General features: G+C 38.6%; 2 non-coding genes across 2 annotated transcripts; both read left to right on the forward strand.

Annotated features, from left to right (window-relative positions):
• Window positions 1-2519: 2519 nt before the first annotated feature.
• On the forward strand, window positions 2520-2626 carry LOC148877031 (small nucleolar RNA R71). Its single transcript, XR_016106040.1, has one exon. It is a non-coding gene; the product is annotated as a small nucleolar RNA R71 (small nucleolar RNA).
• Window positions 2627-17293: 14667 nt separating this feature from the next.
• Window positions 17294-17400, forward strand: LOC148877032 (small nucleolar RNA R71). The gene has a single exon (XR_016106185.1). It is a non-coding gene; the product is annotated as a small nucleolar RNA R71 (small nucleolar RNA).
• Window positions 17401-20969: the final 3569 nt, after the last annotated feature.

Raw genomic sequence — 20969 nt, forward strand, 5'->3', positions numbered from 1 at the left:
CTCTTCTCTCCTCCTGTATTCTAAAGTTTCTAACCTTTGCAAGTGCGGCACTTCATTTTAACGCTCAAGAGAATCCGTTGCTGCCTACTATTGAAGACAACTTCCGTCGATGGTGTTTTGAAGCTTCAACTTCTGTCGATGGCGTTTTAAAGTTTAAGCTTCAACTTCTATGGATGGCATATTGAAGTTTAAGATTCAACTTTTGTCGATTGGGGCCATCTTCGAATATTTCTTGTTCTCCTTTGCTTCTCTCTCTCTCTCTCTCATTTCTTTGAAAGGATGAGCTGTTTTTCTTCAATTTTCTTTCTTGTTTTAGATTTTTTTTGGGTTTTTTGTATTGTTAACAAGTGAGTTTGTATTTTCTGAGGCTTTTTGTTGTTCATTGGCCATTGTTGTCTCTACGTCTTTTTTTTGGATTTTAGATCGAATTAAATCGATTAAATTGAATATTCAAAATTTTAATCAAAATCGAATTCGGTTGAGACTTTTGCATATCCGACGGATCTTAAATCGAATTTGAATCACTTGTTTTATAATTGGAATCGAATTCGAATATGGCTTGATTCGATTCGAATTCTCTTCGTTTACTGGCCTAACTGGATCCCCATCTTGGCACACCAATTTTAGAACTTAATGTCTTTGAACTACTTCTATTTGTTGGATAACAACACCTTTGGGAGTCCGAATCTACACACTATATTCTTCTAGAAAAAGTTATATACATTTTAGGCCGTGATGATCACTGTTGTCCGATTTATGCATAGTAGATGAATTCCCCAAATAAATATATTTTAAATGCGAAGAAACAGGTTTAAGTTTAAGAGTAGGAGGCTTCTCGATTGATGGCTTGGCTTTTGAAGAAGATGAAGAAATATCCAAAGGCAAATTTTTTTCTCTTTTTGTCATGAATCCTCTTTGCTTTTCTCCCAAATAGCCTATGACCTCCTTATGCTTCTCATCTAAAATTTTTTCATTCACATCAAAAGATTTAGCAATGCAATTTTCTATAGGATCATCTAACCTAAATGCATGAAATTTTCTTTCTGCCAAATCATCAATGCAATCTACCATTAAGACTTGTTTTTCATCATTGGAATGTTTTATAGCCGCAAACACATCAAAAATAACATCCTCATCATTAATTCTAAGGCTAAGTTTTCCTCGTTGGACATCAATTAAAGCTCTTCCTGTGGCAAGAAAAGGTCTCCCTAAAATTAGGGGCATATCATAATCTTCTTCCACGTCCAAAACAATAGTCAAAAGGAAAAATAAATTTATCTACTTTTACCAAAACATCTTCCACTACTCCCCTTGGATATTTGATACTTCTGTTAGCCAATTGTACAGAAACTGTGGTAGGTGTTGGCTCTCTGAATCCAAGCTTCCTGAAGACAAAAAAAGGCATTAAATTAATGCTTGCACCAAGATCACATAAAGTCTTATCGAAATTAATTTCGCCAATGGTGCACGGAATAGAGAAGCTCCCTGGATCCTTGAGTTTTGAAGGTAATTTTTTTTTTGTAGGATTGCTGAGCATTCCTCATTAAGTTTTACTATCTCAAACTCCTCCAACTTTCTTTTGTTTGAAATTATTTCTTCAAGAATTTGGCATAACTTGGCATCTGAGAAATAGCATCAAGAAGAGGAATGTTAATATGCAACTTTTGAAACACCTCTAGAAATTTAACAAATTTCTTATCCAAGTTAGCCTTAAGAAATCTTTTAGGAAAAGGAAGAGGGAGTTTGTAGGATTTTAATTTAATAGTAGAAGAACTTCTCTTTTTCTCTATTGATGCTCGTAGTCTCCTTCTTTGGCTTTAAGGTTTCGACTTTCTTCTTCTTTTACATTCTCATCATCTTTTTCTTCCAAATTTGAAGAAATTGCTTGAGCAAGTTGTCTAATTTAAGTTTCCAACCCTTGAATTATTGCCTCCGTACTATTGATAAAATTTTCCACCATATCCTCCAAATTTGGCTTATTCTCTTATGGATTTTGTTGTTGTTGCTGCTAAAAGCTGGGAGGTGCTATTTGTTGGTTATTACTCCAAGAAAAATTTGGATGGTTTCTCCATCCTAGATTGTAAGTGTTGGAGTAGGGATTGAAATTGGACCTGTTGCCACCATAAGAAACAAAATTAGTTTGTTCAGAAGAAGAAGAAAATGGATTTCCTATTTGACAGTCTACACTAGTGTGTCCCCCTTGCCCACAAAGCTCACAAGAAGGGAAGGGAACAGAAGAAACACTCATAGATGAAACCCCTAAATTTTCTAATTTCTTATTTAACGCAGCAAGTTGAGCCGATAAAGTAGTGATAGAATCAACATTATAAATTCCAACTCCCTTTTTATTTGCTCTCCCATTGCCCAATTGGTAACTATTGGCTGCCATCTCCTCCAAAAGTTCATATGTTTCTTTGGGAGTTTATGTCATAAGAATAGCACCTGCAGCTGCATCTAACATTGAACGATTAGATTGATTAATGCCACTATAAAAAGTTTGTACTTGCATCCAAACAGGTAGACCATGGTGAGGACACTTCCTAATAAGTTCCTTAAATCTCTCCTATGACTCATATAAGGTTTCATTATCAAATTAAGAAAAAGTTGTTATGTCATTCCTTAATTTAGTCGTTTTAGTAGGTGAAAAATACTTAGATAAAAACTTTTGTGCCAAGTCATCCCATGTAGTAATCAAACCTGCAGGAAGAGAGTTAAGCCAATATTTTGCTTTATCCCTTAAGGAGAAAGGAAATAACCTAAGTTTAATGGCATCATCACTAACTTCATTATGCTTAAAAATATCACATATTTCAAGAAAATTAGCAATATGAGAGTTAGGGTCATCATTAGGGCCAGAAAATCGCAAACTCATCTAAATCATCTGAATAATTGCAGGCTTAATCTTGAAATTGTTTGCTTGCACATTCGGCCCCCTAATGCTTGATGTAGTACCATCCAGAGTAGGTATAACGTAGGAAATCAATGTCCTTGGATTATTTTGGTCTTGAGCCATCTTGTTCTTTCTCTCCCTCGTTCGCTTTTTCAAAGTCCTTTCGATTTCTTGATCAAAGGGTATTAATTCTCCACCCCTAGTGTGTGTCACGCACTAGGAACCTTCAAAGAAAAGAAAAAGAAAGAAAAAAATTAAAAATTTCCTAAAAAATTTTGTAAAGCCAAACCCAACATAAATTAAAATGGAAAATTTTAAATCCGAAAATAAAAACAAATAGATGTTCAATCTAAGGTTAATTCAGGTAGTTTTGATATGCAATAAACTAGTCCCCGGCAATGGCGCCAAAAACTTGTTATGTGATTTATGCACAGTTAATTCAGGCAAGTGAATCTTAGTCAAATGCGCATATAATGATGAGAAAAGTATCGATCCCACAGAGACTAGATCACAGTACCAAATCAATTTTAAACTAATCTAAGTTGAACTCGTGAATCAATTGAATGAATAAAAACTAAAAGAATTAATGCAAATCCAAGATCTTAACAAAAACTGAATCGATGGATGGATGCATCTAGGGTTTAGATTTCATTAGATCAAGGTTTATAATTACCTATTTAATCAAAATGAAGACCGAAATTACCCTAAGGTATATTAAAGTTATTTCCATGTGATGGTGGATTTCCCTAAATTAATTAATAAGCTTTCTCAAGTCATATTAATCATTTATTAATCAAATCCTACCATCAGATTGCTAAGTGGTTGTCAAAAGGAAAAATAAGCATTAAGCTCTTTGGAACCTTTAATCGTAGAAGGGGATTTGACTCACTAAGCTTCCATGATTCTCACAAATGAGCTAATCATCTTTCAAAATCATAGTCTAACATGCGATTTTTATTGCCTAGGGATTTAATTTATAACAATCCTTTGGTCAGTTATGCATGAATCATCAAATCATTAAATGATTGGCCAATTCTTTTAAAGATTTAAGCACAACAATAAAAATTCCTCATGCAAATAACATAGATCTCCAATTGAATTAAGCAAATAACTATATAATCTTAAGATCAAAATCCATCTAAACCCAAGTTAAGAGATATTAGCTAGACATCATTAAATTCAACATACTCAAGAAAATTAAAGGGGAAACACAGCAAGAACACATCAAAAAATGAAGAAAATAACAAGAAAATTTTAGCCTTTGGAGGTCAAAGACAAGTGCAACAACTAAGCTTTCCTCCCTCTTAGATTCGGATTCTTCCTATCCTTCTCTGGCGTGCTAAATCTGTGATGAACTTACAATTTATCTATAATTTTTGAGGACTTTAGCATGGATTTTTATGCCGGTTTTATTAATTTTTGCCTTAATTTAGCTTAATGCTAAGAATAGGTTCAGGGATAATCAATCCAAGAGAATGAAGGAAAAAGGCAAGAAAAGAAGGTTCAAAAAGACCAATTTCAGTCCAGCCCGGTCGTGGAAGCAAGAGAGAGCACTTCGGCCCAAAAAGAGCAAGTGAATTCCTTGAGAAAACCCCAGAAAATAAAGCCTAGCTATGAGGAGAATTCGGCCCAGCAAGGAAGGCCCATTTTTAGCCCAAATAACAGCCTAGAGTGTAGCCCACATGAGCTCAAAAGCAAGCTAAGTTGTAGCCCAAATAGCAGCCCAAAGGGAGCTAGGGGCGGCAACTTCTAGGAGTTTCTTGAAGAGAAGGAGGGAGCACTCTAGAAGGTTCATGAGGGGTGTAATACACCCCATTCTAGAGGCTTCAAGAAGGGGCAAGAGCCCCTTGAAAAACTATATAAGGAGGCCTCTAGGAGGGGAGAAAGTTGTTCAATTGCTTGAGAGAAAGGCTCTCCCACTCTTAGAGGTTCAGCCACCTTGAGAGAAGAGAAGAGAAGAAGGCTAGGCGCAAGGAAGAAGAAGAAGAAGGGCTGAAGGAAGTTCAAGACAAGCAAGCTAGAAGAAGAAGGTGAGTTCGAATTGAGGGATTGTGATTCAAAGATTTTTTGTAATAAATCATTTGTAGTTTCATTCTCTTTTGATTTGAATTCAGTTTCTTAGTTATATGTTCTTTCTTCTTTCTCCTTGTTTCCATTCTTCCTTGATGTATTTCAGCTTGTAAAATTTCAGTTCAGCAATCTAATTCTTTTTGATTCATTCAAATGATCATGCATTGTACTTGAAGTTTCTTGAATAAGGGTGTGATTGCAGATCAATTCGGCCAACTAACCTTCAAAACTCAGATCTGAATTCTCAGATCTGAGATTGCAAGATCTGAATTGCTTGAAAGAGAATTCAGATCTGCAAATTTCAGATTGGGCGAATTAATCTACAGCTTGGAATTCCTAGAGTGCTTGAGAGAGACTCTAGGAATTCAGATCTACTATTCAAGAACTGAATTGAGTGCAAGGTTAGAGATAACTTGCACAATTCAGTTGGTGATCAATTCAGATTTGAATTGATGCCTTAGAAGTGTTTGAAGAAATGCATGCATGGGGATTAGATTCTTGCTAGAGATAGAAGAACCGTCACTCATGCATAGGATGAACATGCGCTTGAGAGAGGCTGTTCATGACCTTGGGGTTTCACCAAACCAAGGCTCAATCATGATTCATTCGAATGATCCAAATTGATAGATTGCTGAATTCTGAGATTGACATTTACTGCTTACTCTTCTAACCTGAATTGAAGGCAATTGGACCAATGATTTAGATAGATTTTAATTTAGGATTTCTTAGCTTTCATTAGAGTTTTGATTTATTTGTTGATCAGATAAGAAATGTTCAATTTAGTATTGGTAATTGTTTCCTAAATCCTCGTGGGAACGATACTTCACTCACTACTTTATTACTTGAACGGCTAGTGCACTTGCTAGTGTCACAATGAGCCACACATCAATCTGCTTCCTCTCTTCTTCTGATGTGCTAAGACTGCTTCCTCTTTTTTTGTCTTCCAAATTCTCTCTAAAGATGTCTCCCCTTACTTTGAGTTTATGGTCCTTTTTATAGTGCAGCATCCCTCAATTTCTTCTTAATGCAGACTCCTAATTCAACACAAATTAGGTCTCTTAGTCTTTATCTCAGTTGAATTCCTATATCTTCTGCTTTGCCAACTGCCGGACCCGAAACTTGAAGCTCGAATTGCACTTGGTTGATGGCGGAATTAGGTTGAGTGATAAACACAAGAGTTGTAGCCCTATCTCTTAACTTTAATTATTCATTTGAATCACCTCAATCTGAGTTGTAGTCAAAAAGTTATGCCCAAAATACGGGAACTATATCAAAACATGAAATTTCCCGATTTCAATGGTTTCTCTCCTTCATGGCTACATCATGGAGCATCATTGCTGCATGGTCATTCCTCTATGATTATCTTGATCAATTAAATTGAACTTCTTAAAATTGCACAATTAAGCTCCAAACCATCTTGCAAGACAATTTCATCATAATTAGTGCAATACCATGCTAATTCCAAAAATATTATTACCAAAATCATCAAGTTAGAGGTATGAAAATATGTACAAATATAGGCTTATCAATCACCAATGGCTCAGACTCCACCCACTTCATGAAATAGTCAACCGCCACAACCAGGAATCTTCTTTGGCCAATTGCAGGTGGGAATGGACCGAGGATGTCTATCCCCCACTGGGCAAAGGGCCACAGGCTGGTTAGATACTTCAGGTCGTTAGTGGGTTTTTGAAGTATGTTGGCGTGCCTTTGGCAATTATTACACTTCTAGACGAGCTCGAGTGCATCCACCTTCATCATAGGCTAGTAGTATCCTTGCCTTAGCACCTTTTGGGTGAGCACTGTGCACCCAAGTGTCCTCCATAGAGACCTTCATGGATCTCGTGTAGCACCTGGCTTGCCTCCGAAGGTCACAAGTAGCGCAAGTGGGGGAGCACAAAGGATCTCCTATATAACCACTCACCAAAAAGAACATAGCGAGTTGACTGACACTCTACCCTCTTATTTGCATTTTGATATACAGGTAGGGTCTCGTTGAGCAGATAATTAGCAAGTTGACTGATCCGGCTCGGTTTTGCTATCAACACGAGAGCATCCTCTTTTGCCGCCTTCACAATCCTAGGTCGCGGAAAGTCTTCAATGTACATTGTCCTCATTGCGTTGTTGGATGTGCTGACAGTTTCGATAGTGCACTGGCCTTAGCATTTTCTACTCTTGGTACTTGTCAGATGAACCCAGAGTGGATGTCGGGTAGGAGCTCCCTCAGTTTGGCTAGAAAGGCCATCATGGCGGGTTCTCGAGCCTTGTACTCACCATCCACTTAGTTCACAACCAATTGAGAATTGTTGCATACCACGACGTGCATGGCACTGACCTCCTTTGCCAACGCCAGCCTGGCTATCAATCCCTCGTACTCTGCTTCATTGTTCGATGCTTCGAATGTTAACTGGAGAACGTAGTCCAGCTTCACCTCACTTGGTCCATTCAGTGTGAGTCTGGCTCCGCTTCCTCACTTATTTGATGAGTCGTTTACATGGAGGATCCAAGGCTTCTCATCCTAGGTTAGGGTTTCCCTAGCCAGAATCTGTGCTGCGTTGGTTGACTTCTCCGACGGGTTGGTCAGCTCAGCCACCTCAAGGGCCGGTGTGCTGAACGTACATTTGACAACGAAGTTAGCCAAGACCTGTGCTTTAATTGCTGGGCATAGCTAGAATCGGATGTCGTATTCGCTTAAATCGATGGCCCACTTCGTCAATCTCCCTGAGACCTTGGGCTTTTGAAGGAAGTGCCACAGAGGTCTATCAGTTAGGACAACAATAGTGTGGGTTTGGAAGTAGGGACATAGCTTCTGAGTTGCAATGACTAGTGTGAAGGCCAGCTTCTCGATGTTGGGGTACCTGGTCTCAGCTACCTACAAAACCTTACTGATATAGTAAATGGGCCTTTTGACCTGGTCTATTTCTCTTATTAGTACCAAGTTGACTACCTTGTCACTCACAAAGAGGTAGAGTTTTAGCTTGTCTCCAGGTTTAGGTTGGGTCAATACCGAGGGTGAATTTAAGTACTTTTTGAGCTCATCGAACATGAGTTAGCACTCCTTGGACCACTCAAAGTTCTCTTCTTTTTTACAGCCTTGAAAAAAGGTAAAAGTTGACCAACCAACTTAGACATAAATTGGTTCAGGGTGCAATTTGACCAGTTAACCTTTGCACTTATTTTATTGACTGGGGTGGTCTCATATTCAAGATAGCCTGGATCTTGTTTGGGTTGGCTTTGATGCCACGTCGGTTCACTATATAACTAGGAATTTGCCCAACTTGACCCGAAGACACACTTGTTCGGGTTGAGCTACATGTTGTATTTTCTTAAAATTTGGTAAACACAATTTAAATCATGAATAAGAGAATTTGAAAACTAGGTCTTCATGGCCATGTCATTTACATAACATTCAACTTTATTGCATATTAATGAAGTGATGAGAGATCCATCATATGGATAGCCAAACCCTATAGGAAGGTTGGGCGAAATTTCAAAAAAAATTTTTTTCTCTCTCTCTCTCCCATCTGGGAATCACATTCCCTATTTTAGAAAATTGCATTTTCAAGGATTATTCTTGAAACAAAATCGGACCAGATCTAAAACTAAAGGAAGGGAGAGGGAAATACCTGATACGGAATTAAAAGAAATTCCCAACGTAGGTGTTCATGCCCAAAGAGGATACCAAATCCGCCTCCAATGAAGATGACACAACGAATGCTGAGGCGGGATCAACAGGAACGGTTCTTTAGTAAGAACCTAGGATTCTTCACCAAGAATCGAACAGGGTGGTGTGAGCACGACTTCTGATTGTTTCTTCACCAGGAAACAATATCGAGAACACTTCTTGATCACTCCAGTAGGTGGAGATCAAACTGGGATGGCGCCAAGAACTTATGGAGAGAAAAGACTATAGAGACGAGTGTGTTCTCCTTGTGGATTTTTCCCCTATTTATAATCCATTCAGGATTAGCTTCCTAGTCAGATTAGGAATGAGGTTTCCTAATATAAATCTTGTATTTAGATCTAGACTCTCAAGTTGATAACCTATCTTATCCTACTACTAATCCCAATCAGATTATAAATCCAAAATTGGCCCAATTTAATTAAACCATTTAAGCATAGTTTGAAATGGGATTTAAGCCCATTAAGTCATATTGCTTACTTAACCTATTAAGTGCTGGCTAGTTTGGTTCTCTTTATATGGCATGGGACCCTAGCATTGATCTACACATCGGCTACATGGGTTCAACCCAGCCTTTGTAACAAGGCCTGGCTGAATTCACTGTTGGTCATGGTGAACCCCTGAGTCCATCAACATGGGCTCTTAATGGGCCTAGCATTTACACTAAATGGTCCTTGGGTCAAGCCATCTTGTGAAAACCCAAGGACTGTGGGCAGATGCAAGATTTGCCCATCAGGTATTACCCTCAATGGCCTTACACTTAACCTCTCAGCACATAATGATCAGACATTGCCCGACAAGAGAGGACCTCTCCCTCAGCTACAAGGTACAGTGTTGCACTCTCTACTCACATGGATCTCGGGAATCAAAACCTTTTGCAAACATTTTGAAACCATAATATATATATATATAAATATATTTTTGCAAAACCAAATTTCAACGTTTGAACTAAACTACCAGCAATTTAGGTTTCCATCAGAGAGAGTGCATTCCCCGATCATTAACTTTGTCTGACAAAGGGGCTGATCTTGTCACTATGATCACCCACTTAGGTGAATTCTCGGACTGCCCCATCATACCCTGGTTTTGACCCAGTAAAAGATCTCACTGATTGGCATATCAAAGATAACCCAATTCGATGCCTAGCACAGTACAATAATCAAGTCTAGGGGTCAAGTGTAACATTCCAGTTTTGCTCATCTATCTCTAAGGTCCAGGGCAATACTGGAATTTGGTCCAGTTCAGGGTTTTAAGAAAATCCACACTGCATGCACCTCAGGTCTCACCCTGGCAGCTGAGACAAACCACCCCAACCAACTTGGCATTACATCAGTGTTAGCCTTGGCAAGATAAATCTCCTCAGATTTCTCCAATTGCTGTGAAGATTCTAAACTAACATGAGTCTCATAAGTGTCCAGTTTAAGGGTATTACACAGAAACATACCATAACAACATTGATGTGTGCGCAAGCTACACAACATTTCTATTGTTTTTTATGCATGGTTTTGATGATAATTTGCATGATTTCTCACCCTAATTGAGAATGATTTCAGGAATTCAAGAGTGTGGACCAGCTTAGGGGGAAGATAGCATAAAACCATGTTGAGAGGGAAAATGTGGAAGCAATTTAGCCCATCTAGACGACAGGCCCAACTGATAGTCATAAGGAGGGCACTTTCGGCCCATAAAGAAGTAAAGCCCCATAGAGGACATGAAGAAGAGAGTCCAACCGAGACTCTCCAAGGGAGACCTTTCGGCCCACCAAGTGGGAGGCCCAAGTGCAGCCCAAGTTGCAGCCCAAGGGGTCCTAAATGCGACTACCTTTTAGAAGAGAGAGGGCTGGAGAGAAAAGTATAAAAGGAGAAGAGAAAGGGGAGAAAAGGGTTTGAACCCCCAAAAAGAGAAATGAGAGAAGAGAGGCATAAGAAAGGAGAAGATCTAGAGGAATAAGAAGGTTGCTGAATGTGAATTGGAGGAGAATCACATCCAAGAAATTGAAGATTGAAGCAGAATTTTAGGTTGTCTTCTTCTTTGGTTCTGTGCAATTGGTAACCAAATTCAACTAGGGTTTCAGGCAATTTTGTCAATTAATTTCTCTTTCTTGCTAGAATTCGAACCATGTTGATGATGTTTTAGATCTGTAATTAGTTCTCTAGGGTTATTTGATTGATTGGATTCATTCTTGATGTCTCTTGGTTAGGGTTTTAATTGTTAGAACAGTCTTGGCCAAATTGTTCTTAATTCTTGGATTGCCTGAATTGCTTGAGAAAGAATTTAGGTAATCAGATATGCTAATCAAGAATCGAATCTAACACATCTTAGAGATAGTTTGTGTGATTCGGTTGGTGTTCATTCAAATCTGAATTGATGCCCTTTGAATTGCTTGCTCTTAATGCATTCATGGAGATTAAATTCTTGATAGAGATATAAGAATTGTCACCCATGGATAGGATGAGTTATGCTCGAGAGAGGTTGCTCATGCCATTAGGGTTTCACCAAACCATGGTTGAATCCCAACTCAATTGAATAACTTCATGAATTAATTGCTGGATTGAATCTGTCAGTGTTCTTATATAGCCTTGCTTCTCTCTACATGAAGGTGGTTTGATCCAAATTGATTAGTATAGTTTGGTAGTTAGGAATTCAGATTTTGATTAGGTTAAGAATTCGGTTTATCAGAGAACAATTGACTGATTTATACTAGTTGTTTTTTGATGAATCCTCGTGGAAATGATACTCTACTCATCACTTTATTACTTGATTGGCTAATGCACTTGCTAGTATAAGTAATACGCATCAAGCATGAATCAATTATGTACTTTATTCATTTACAATAAATGACAATAAGTACATCAATCTAATTAAAGCTAAGAGCATACATTGTCTATAAACTAAAGGCTCAAAAACTTTTTTTACAAGTTATTGGAAGGTTGCTTCAACATTTTTCAATCCAAAGGGCATGACTTTATAACAATATAGCCCTACATCAATTACAAATGAAGTTTGTTCTTGGTCAGCTAAGTCCATCTGAATTTGATTGTAGCCAAAATAGGCATCCATGAAGCTTAACAGCTGATCTGTTCGAAAGCGCATCATTAAACACCCCGGAACACCAGTTTAAACATTTATAATTTTTACCATTTCTCAAACAACTAATAACATAGTAAATGGGTGAGAACGGGTCGTATCCATAGAGAAGCAAGTGAAAAATTAATATACACTTAGATCCAGACAAGAGAATGCAATCAGGAATGACAGAAAATATGAAAATAAAATATATTTTTGTTGAAATTAAATGTTTCGAATTTAAACAAGACAATAAGTAAAAATTAGAATTTAATAAAGTATGGAAATCAATAAAGGAAATAAGAGAATTAAATAAAAAACAATCCAAAATCTGGATCCGATGGCAGTAGCTGCAAATTGGCCAAATAGCTCACAAAAACCCCTCTTGACAAGAACCAGGCGTCCATCTTTTCTACAACCCTCGAACCCCTTGAGACACCTTAGCATTGAATCGAATGAATTCAGATCTACAAAACAAAAATGAACAAGAATTAAATCTAAAAGATTGTAGAAATAAAGATAACAGAAAAAAAAAATAAAGAAAAGAAAAGAGTGGTTGATCAGATCTAGTGGTGGTAGCTACAGATTGGTTGAATGGCTTGCAGGAACCCCTCTTGATAAGAACTGGGCATCCTCCCCTTCTACAACTCATGAACTCCTCAAGAAATCTAAGCCTTGTTAACTGGGTGGATTGACCAACCTCTAGGACCCCTGGGGTCCTTTTTATAGAGAATGGTGCATATAATTGGGAATAGAGAGAAAGAAGGGGGCGGCAACTGGGTTTTAGCAAAGTTTGGGGTGCCCCTAAAGTTTCTAATGGAGGGTTAGGATGGTTTTGGGATGATCCTAAGGCTGAAAAGAAAAGAAGTGGGTGCCCAATATTATGTATGGCTGAGATTTGGGTGCCAAGAAGTGAATGGGTGAGATGGAGGCTCCTAAGGTTGAAAGGTGGAGATTGGAAGAGGTCGGAGATGCCGTAGAGTGGATGGCTGAGATTAAAAGGAGTGGGGTGGATATTAAATAGTTGGGGGTGGCTAGAGTTTTCTAAGGATGAAAAGAATAGATTAAAAGGCGCCCTAGGGTTTGCTAAGACGTGGGGAGCATGCTAATAGAGTAGGAGGTGCACCAAACTGGGTTTAGTAGCTAGAAGGCACCCTCCTGCTTTCATTTTTTCACAAAAACACCTCCTCTCTCAGCTAGACTTCACAACAGCTTCCCAAAATCTGCATTTCAGCCATGAAAACATCCCAATTTTGCACAAAATTTGCACAGGGACCCTCAGAGGTCACAATATTGAAATTAACTGAGGAAAGGGCACACTTCGACGTTTTTAAGGCTGAAAATACCCTTGAATTGATGCCCTTAAGGCATCAAAATGCAGAGCTATCACACCCCCAACTTAACCATTGCTAGTCCCTTCGCAATGCAATCTTAAAATTACACTGAGCATAGAGATCCTTGCCATCTCAAGATCATTCCTAATAGAATTAGTCAAGCATCCTGATTCCAGAATTCTCAAACTCTGTATAGATCGGTATTGAACTTAAGGGTAAAACTGTATTACTTTGAATATTATAGAAACTTGGTTTAAAAAAATCTTATATACCCTTCCATTTGTAGACTATCTTGATAATCTGAGATTTATTTTAAAATCAGACAGGTATTCTTCTTATCATTTTTAACAGTAGATTTCTACCCCTGAACTTGATATACACACTTATTTTATTTCTACCTTCCACCATTTGACGTGAATCCCGACACTTGCCTTAGATGAAGAGACCCGATTACTAAGTGTTAGGTGATTGTCTTTGGTATTCCCTTTCTCGTTTGATGCGAATCTCGACACTTGACTTAGGTAAAGAGACCCGATTACTAAGTTTAGGGTATTCATAGACTTTTTATTCCCTTTTTTTTGTAGAACTGTTCAGGGTAGTCCACTATTTCTAACAACTTGAAGAATTTGTGTCTACTTTCTCTATATTTTTCTTCTTATCTTGGCAGGGGCAAACTTGGGAGTATGTTCAGGGTAGTCCCTTTTTTTCGTCTTTTTTTTTCTTTCCTCACCCTCAACTTAAATGCCATTATCCCTAATGGCATGACTAGAATGAGGATTTGGGCCAAAGGGGAACAATGGATAGGGTTTTCCTGAGGGGTTCAATGTTTGCCACCTGGTGTCGAATCAAGAAAAGAAAAAGAACTAAAATCCTAAAAGCAGAAAATGCTAAAATTTATGTTGGGTTGCCTCCCAACCAGTGCTAAGTTTAACTTCTTTAGCCAGACACATTCACTCATTTCTTCCATCCACACTCTCAGACTCACTTTCTTCTATATACAAACAAGGCTCAGACTGGGCTAACCAAGGGGTAGATAGGTCCTCTAAAAAGCCATCCACTATATCTACCATGAAACCATCTCCCCCTAGGTTTGGATACTTGGATGCACTAAAAACATTGAACTGGACCTTCTGCTCCCCAAATAAGGTGTTCATTTCCCCCAACTTCCAGTTGATATTTGCATTGGCCATTGCTAGAAACGACCATCCTAAGATTATCAGGTTATGGTTCAGTTCTTTGGTTGGTGTCATGTCTAGAACAACAAAATCCATAGGAAAATAATAGTTCTCTATCCTAACAATGACATCCTCGATAACACCTCGAGAAGTCTTGACCGACCGATCAATGAGTTATAGAATTACTGGGGTAGGTTTCAACTTGTCGACCCTGAACCTTTTATATATAATGGACGGGAGCAGGTTTACACTAGCCCCATAATCCAATAAGGCCCGATCAAAGGTGATTCTAGAAATGATACAACTAATGAGGGAGCACCCGGGTCTTTCATCTTCCGGGGAAGTTGGTTCAGGAGGACCGCACTCACATCTGTCGAGAGCATCACTTTTTGTGGGGCTGATCATGGCTCCATCTTTTGGGTGCATAGCTCTTTCAGAAACTTGGCATAAGCTGGGGCATGCTGGATTGCATTGAGGAGAGGGATGTTAATGTGTACTTTTTTGAAGAGTTCCCTGATCTCCTTATTGCAAATCTCTTTCTTTTTCCGCAACGGCCTGGCTGTGAGTGCAGTTGGAAAGGGGGCTACAGGTTGGTTCACTTTAGGCTCTTCTTCTAGGTTTTCCCTTTCTTCTTCTCCCCCCCAACTTAGGGTTTTTCCGACTCTTTTCCTTCTCCTTTACTTTTCTTCTTCTCATACGGGTCTTCCAAAATTCTCCCACTCCTTAAAGTTGTAATAACTTTAGCATTTTTGAATTGGGGATTCTTAGGAGGTGGTTGAATTTGTTGTAGAAAACCTGGTGGTTGTTGATAGTTATAAATATAACCCTAGCAAGTGCACTAGTTATCAAGTAGTATAAAAATATCGTTCCCACGAGGATTTAACAAAATAAGTATTAGAACTATAGCCTTCCCTAATTGGGGATTCTTAGGAGGTGGTTGAATTTGTTGCAAAAAACCTGGTGGTTGCTGATAGCTATAAATATAACCCTAGCAAGTGCACTAGTTATCAAGTAGTATAAAAATATCGTTTCCACGAGGATTTAACAAAATAATTATTAGAACTACAACCTTCCCTAATTATTTGGACAATCGAATTTCAGATTTGAAGATAAAAACTAATGAAAAGCAGAAAAAAGGAAAACAAGTGCAGAAGTAACCAATGCTGAAGTATGTAACGATTGATTTAATTCGCTAGGACTTTATGTGTATATACCCCTATATACCATTCAATTCACACCATGAATTATGTAGTCTGCTATATGAATTCCTCTCTCGATTCATTCACATAAACCTAATCAATTAAGAGATGGTCACTCCTAATAGCATTAGGCAAGATAATTCATAGACTATATGGAAATCACAATCTTGGATAAATCGGAATAAAAATATATTCTTTGTTATGATTAGGCTTTCTATAGTCCTAGCTACAAGTAAATTAGTTCATACTAGAGGAAATAAAATAAACAAGAGGAAAGAAAGAACTCATGGTGTCGCCCTTGAAGTTGAGATCTCCTCTTCTCCTTGCCGCCACCTTCTTGCAGACTTCTTGCTTGATAGCTGGATTGCTCCTCTGCTTCTTGATTCAATCTAGAGATTGAGCGATACCTAAAGCTGGTCCCCCCCCCCCCCTTTATATAGCTTAAAGGGGAGGGGCTGGTCTCCTACTTCCTCTTGAAGTTTATCTTGCAAGAATAAAAAGTCTTAGTCTTATCCTAGTCTAATCCTACTCTTATCTCTTTATCTAGTGAACTCAATCCCTTTATCTTTTTAAGATTACATCAATAATTTAGATCTAGAAGGACTCTTCTCAGTTTCTTGTTCTTGGATTCGTATTAGACCTCTTCTACGAATTGGGCTACTGTCAGGCTTTTCTGCAAGTTGGGCTTCAGCTGCGGATTGGGCCTTCTTGCAAATTTTCCCTGACTTCGGGCCCTGATTTGACTTCAATGCAAGCTGAATTCGAAAGCCTAAAATATGAAAGTTGTGGCTTTTTCTCTTTTCTTTCCATTGGGTCTTGAATCAGCCCAATTGGAGTTCGGGTATGCGAGTTAGGCCCAAATTACTGAACGATGCCGAAACTGTGAAAAATCATCCAATTTGCCTTTCTTTGCTTCTGATACCTTCTTTCATGCCCTAAACCGAAATACAACAAATATGAGTCCAATTAAGTACTAATTCAGTATGAAAGACAGAATATTTGGGGATAAAAATATGATAAATTCTACTCTCATCAGTTGCTTCCTAGGGTTTACAACCGGTTGACTCGGTAATTGCCTCACTTCTCTCCTTGCATTAGCTTCGGCTAGCTGTCCTATTTGGCTTTCTAACCTAGCAATGGATTGTTGATGATTTAGGATCAGCTGCTGAAGCTACATGAATTGATCGTCTACTGAATGGGATTGCGGAGATTGCGGGTAACCTTGATTCCTAGGATACACTTGCTGGAACTGACTTTGTATTGATGGCCTCTGAAATTGTTGGGCCATGAAGTTGGACGGATGCTGATATTGCTGGGACTGTAGATTGGGTTGATGTGTCCTCCAAGAAAAGTTAGGGTGATTTCTCCACCCAGGGTTGTAAGTATTGGAATATGGATCATTATTGGGCCTTAAGAAACTCTGGGATTCCTGAACTTGTTCTTGGATAAAGCGTGGAAACTAGGCTGCCGTAAGACAGTCATCAACCTGGTGGGTTGGACTGGCAAAATGGAACACACTTCCAGATAGGATGTAGATGGGCCCGATTGTTGGTTAAAGCTGAAAAACTGGTCAAGCTTCTGGGCTAGAAGATCTACCCTACCCAACTTTCTAGAAATGGCATTCAAGCCCATTTTTGCCTTGGGCTCTAAATTATTCATGACCTCATAGAGCCCTGCCCTCTTTGAGGGCCCCACCAACCTTTCGTAGGAATACAAGGATGCATTGTTAATGGAATTCTCACTCAGGGTTTCGAAAAGAGAATACGCTTCATCCTCGCTCTTCCTAATAAATGCCCCCCCTACAGGATGCATCTACCATTTGCATGTATTGATCTGTCAGATCTTCATAGAAAGCCTGGACAATTTGCCATTGGGATAGGCCATGGTGTGGGCATTTTCTCATTAACTCCTCCATCCTCTCCCAAGCCTCATGAATTTGTTCACCCGATGTTTGGGTGAATCCAGTGATGGCTCTTCTCATGGTATTGGTTCTACCTATAGGATAGATCTTTCTAAGGAATTCTTGTTGCATTTTTGCCCAAGTTCTAATGGGTCTTCCTATAGTCCCTAACTAGTGCTTGGCTTTATCTTTCAAGGAGAAGGGAAAGGAGTCAATCTAAGGGCATCATCATTGAAATTTTGGATCCTTATAGTGGAATAGATTTTCAAGAACTCATCTATGTGCTTGTATGGGTCCTCACTCGGGTTCCCATAGAAAGATGGGAGCATCTGGATTGTGCTTGACTTAATTTCATATTGTAAGGCTTGAGTATCGGGTAACTGAATGCAGGATAAAGGGTTGTATTGGGCTGGAGTGAAGTATTCCTTCAACTTTCTGGGTTGGGCATCATTGATTCCGGCCATTTGGTTGCGGTGTTGGTGATGGAGGTACCTCTCTATTTCAGGTATGGGTTCCACAGTTTCTTTCCTTATATCACATTCCCAACATACAACTCAAAAGTCACTTTTCTTCTTGTTTAAATTTGAATTTTAAATTTTGAGTTTAATTTCAAAATTGGGTTTCGATATTGAAATTCTAAAATTTAAACTCAAATTTTGAAACTTTTTCCACCTTTTTTATGTTTTTATTTTTTTAATTTTTTATTATTTTAATTATTTTAATTATTTATTTATTCAAAATTTAAATTTTTGAAATTTAAATTCAAATTCAGATTTTGAAATTTAAATTCCTAAAATTCAAGTTCAAATTTGATTTTATTTATTTTATTTGTTTTTTTTTAATTTGAAATTTAAATTAAATTTAGATTTAGAAATTTAAATTGCTGAAATTTAAATTCAAATTTTAATTTTAAAATTAAAAAAAAATGCAAACAAATCAACCACACGACCTAGGGGCTGACCTAGGGTTTCCTAAACTAGTGGTTTAACCAATGTGATTCCTCTTAGGTTCATTAGGAATTACAACACTTCCTTTGGTTACCCAGGTAAGAGGTGGGGATGTGGGAGGCTTCTCTTGCTTTTGCAAGGACCTAATTAAGTAACCACAAAACCCGCTTTGGCGTAGCCGTTTAACCTCTTTACTTAGACACCAATCGCCGATTATGGAAAGTAATTACAAGTTTTCCTAAAATTTAGCACACTTTTGAACCAAATGTGTGGCTTCCCTAAAGGATCTTTCTATCCAAATTTTAAATTAGGGTCTAAGGTGAACCGCACGTGAAAGGTGGTGATTTTTGGGCCAAGGAAAAGCAAAATGAACACAACAAATGCAACTAATTACAATGCATGAACAAGTATTTCTAATATGCAATTCAGCAAAATAACATAAAAGAATAAAATAAACTAAGCAAGAGAAACAATTAAAATGATAAAAAGAAAAAAGAAATCCTAGCACATTCACAACTAGCAATGATAATTTAACAATTAAATAAACCTATATGATGCATGCTCTAGAATATGAAACCCTAAATTCTAGAATGCAAAAATTAATTATTTTTATTTTTATTTTTATTTCTGAAATTCAAAATTTTAAATTTAAATTTTGAAATTTGAAATTCAAATTCAAATTCAGATTTGAATTAAAATTAAAATAAAAATTCAAATTCAAAAGTTTAAATATAAAAGATTGTAAGAATAAAAATAACAGAAGAGAAAATAAAGAAAAGAAAGGAATGGTTGATCAGATCTAGTGGCGGTAGTAGCAAATTGGTTGAATAGCTTGCAGGAACCTCTCCTAACAAGAACTGAGCGTCCTCCCCTTCTACAACCCTTACACTCCTCAAGAAACCTTAGCCTTGTTAACTTGGTGAATTGACCAACCCTTTCTCCATGGCCCCTTGGGTCCTTTTAATAGAGAAGGGTGGATATAATTAGGAATAGAGAGAAAGAGGGGGGCGGAAGCTGGGTTTTGGCAAAGTTTGGGGCGCCCCTAGGGTTTCTAATGGAGGGTTAGGATGGTTTTGGGCTGATCCTAAGGCTGAAAAGAAAAGAAGAGGGCACTCAATATTATGTATGGTTGAGATTTGGGCACCCAGAAGTGAATAGGTGAGATTGAGGCTCCTAAGGTTGAAAGTTGGAGATTAGAAGAGGTGGGAGGTGCCTTAGAGCGGATGGCTGGGCCGCTAGGGTTTGCTAAGGATGAAAAGAGTAGGTTAAAAGGCGCCCTAAGGTTTGCTAAGATGTGGGGAGCATGCTAATAGAGTAGGCGGGGTGCCAAATTGGGTTTAGCAGCTAGGAGGCACCCTCTTGCTTTCAATTTTTCACAAAAACACCCCTTCTCTCAGCTGGATTTCACACTAGCTTCCCAAAAGCTACATTTCAGCCATGAAAATTTTACAGTTTTGCACAGGGAGCCTCAGAGGTCACAATATTGAAATTAACTAGGGATAGGGCACACTTTGACTTTTCTAAGGCCGAAAATACCCCTGAATTGATGCCCTTAAGGCATCAAAATGCATAATTATCAACAGCTCATGCCCCAAGGTTGCGTCTATGAGACTGTCTATTCTGGGAAGGGGAAGTTGTCATTTGGGTAGGCTTTGTTGAGGTCGGTGTAGTCGACGCACATGTACCACTTGTCGTTGGCTTTCTTCACGAGCATAAGATTAGCTACCTAGCTCAAGTACTATACCTCTCTAACAAAGTCTGTTGCAAGGAGGTTCCCGACCTCTCTAACAAAGTCTTCTGCCAATTTTGCTTTGTCCTTTAGTGTCGCGACATAGCACTTCCTAGATTCCAGTTGGTCGCCTTATACAACCCCCACTCCATACTTTGTTAGGAACTTCATTGAGAGGTAGTAGGTTGACACCACCATGTGAAGTGCGTACAGGATGGGTCGACTTAAAATGGCATTGTAGGGGAATGGGGTGGCAACCACCAAGAAGTTATGCTCAAACTAGATAATTTGGGCTTCGTTCCTACTACTACCGGCACTTTGATGCTACCAAGGGGCTTCACCACGTCTCCGCTAAAACAAACCAAGGGCACATCCGCAGGCTTTAGGTCCTCCCGGTCCAACTCCATTTTCTCAAATGCCTCCAGGAATAGGATGTCTCTCGAACTGCCTCAGTCCACCAAAATCCACTTTACCTCGAAGTCATTGACCACCATCTTGACCACGAGGGCTGAAGGGATGAGAAATCCATCATATAGATGGCCGAACCCTATAGAAAGATTGGGCGAAATTTCAAAAATTTCTCTCTCTCCCATGTGGGAATCACATTCCCTATTTTTGAAAACTGCATTTTCAATGATCAATCTTGAACCAAAACCAGACCAGATTTGAAACCAAAAGGGAGTGGAGGGATATACCTGATACGGAGTAATAATAACCTCCAATGAAGGTGTTTACGCCCAAGGAAAAATCTAAAGACAACTTCCACCGAAGATGACACCGTGCAGGATGAAGTAGAATCAACAGGACGACTCTTCAGCAAGAATTCGATGGAGGGATAGTGAGCACGACTTCAGATTACCTTTTAAACCAAAAGGTAATATCAAGAACCCTTCTTAATCTCTCCCACAAGTGGAAATCAAACTGGTATGGCGGCAAGAGCAGGAGAGAAGGAGAGTGCAGTCAAAGTGTGTTGTCTC

This window comes from Nelumbo lutea, chromosome 1 (assembly GCF_056320005.1).
Source record: "Nelumbo lutea isolate HS-2025 chromosome 1, American lotus-T2T, whole genome shotgun sequence".
Taxonomy (NCBI): Eukaryota; Viridiplantae; Streptophyta; class Magnoliopsida; order Proteales; family Nelumbonaceae; genus Nelumbo; species Nelumbo lutea.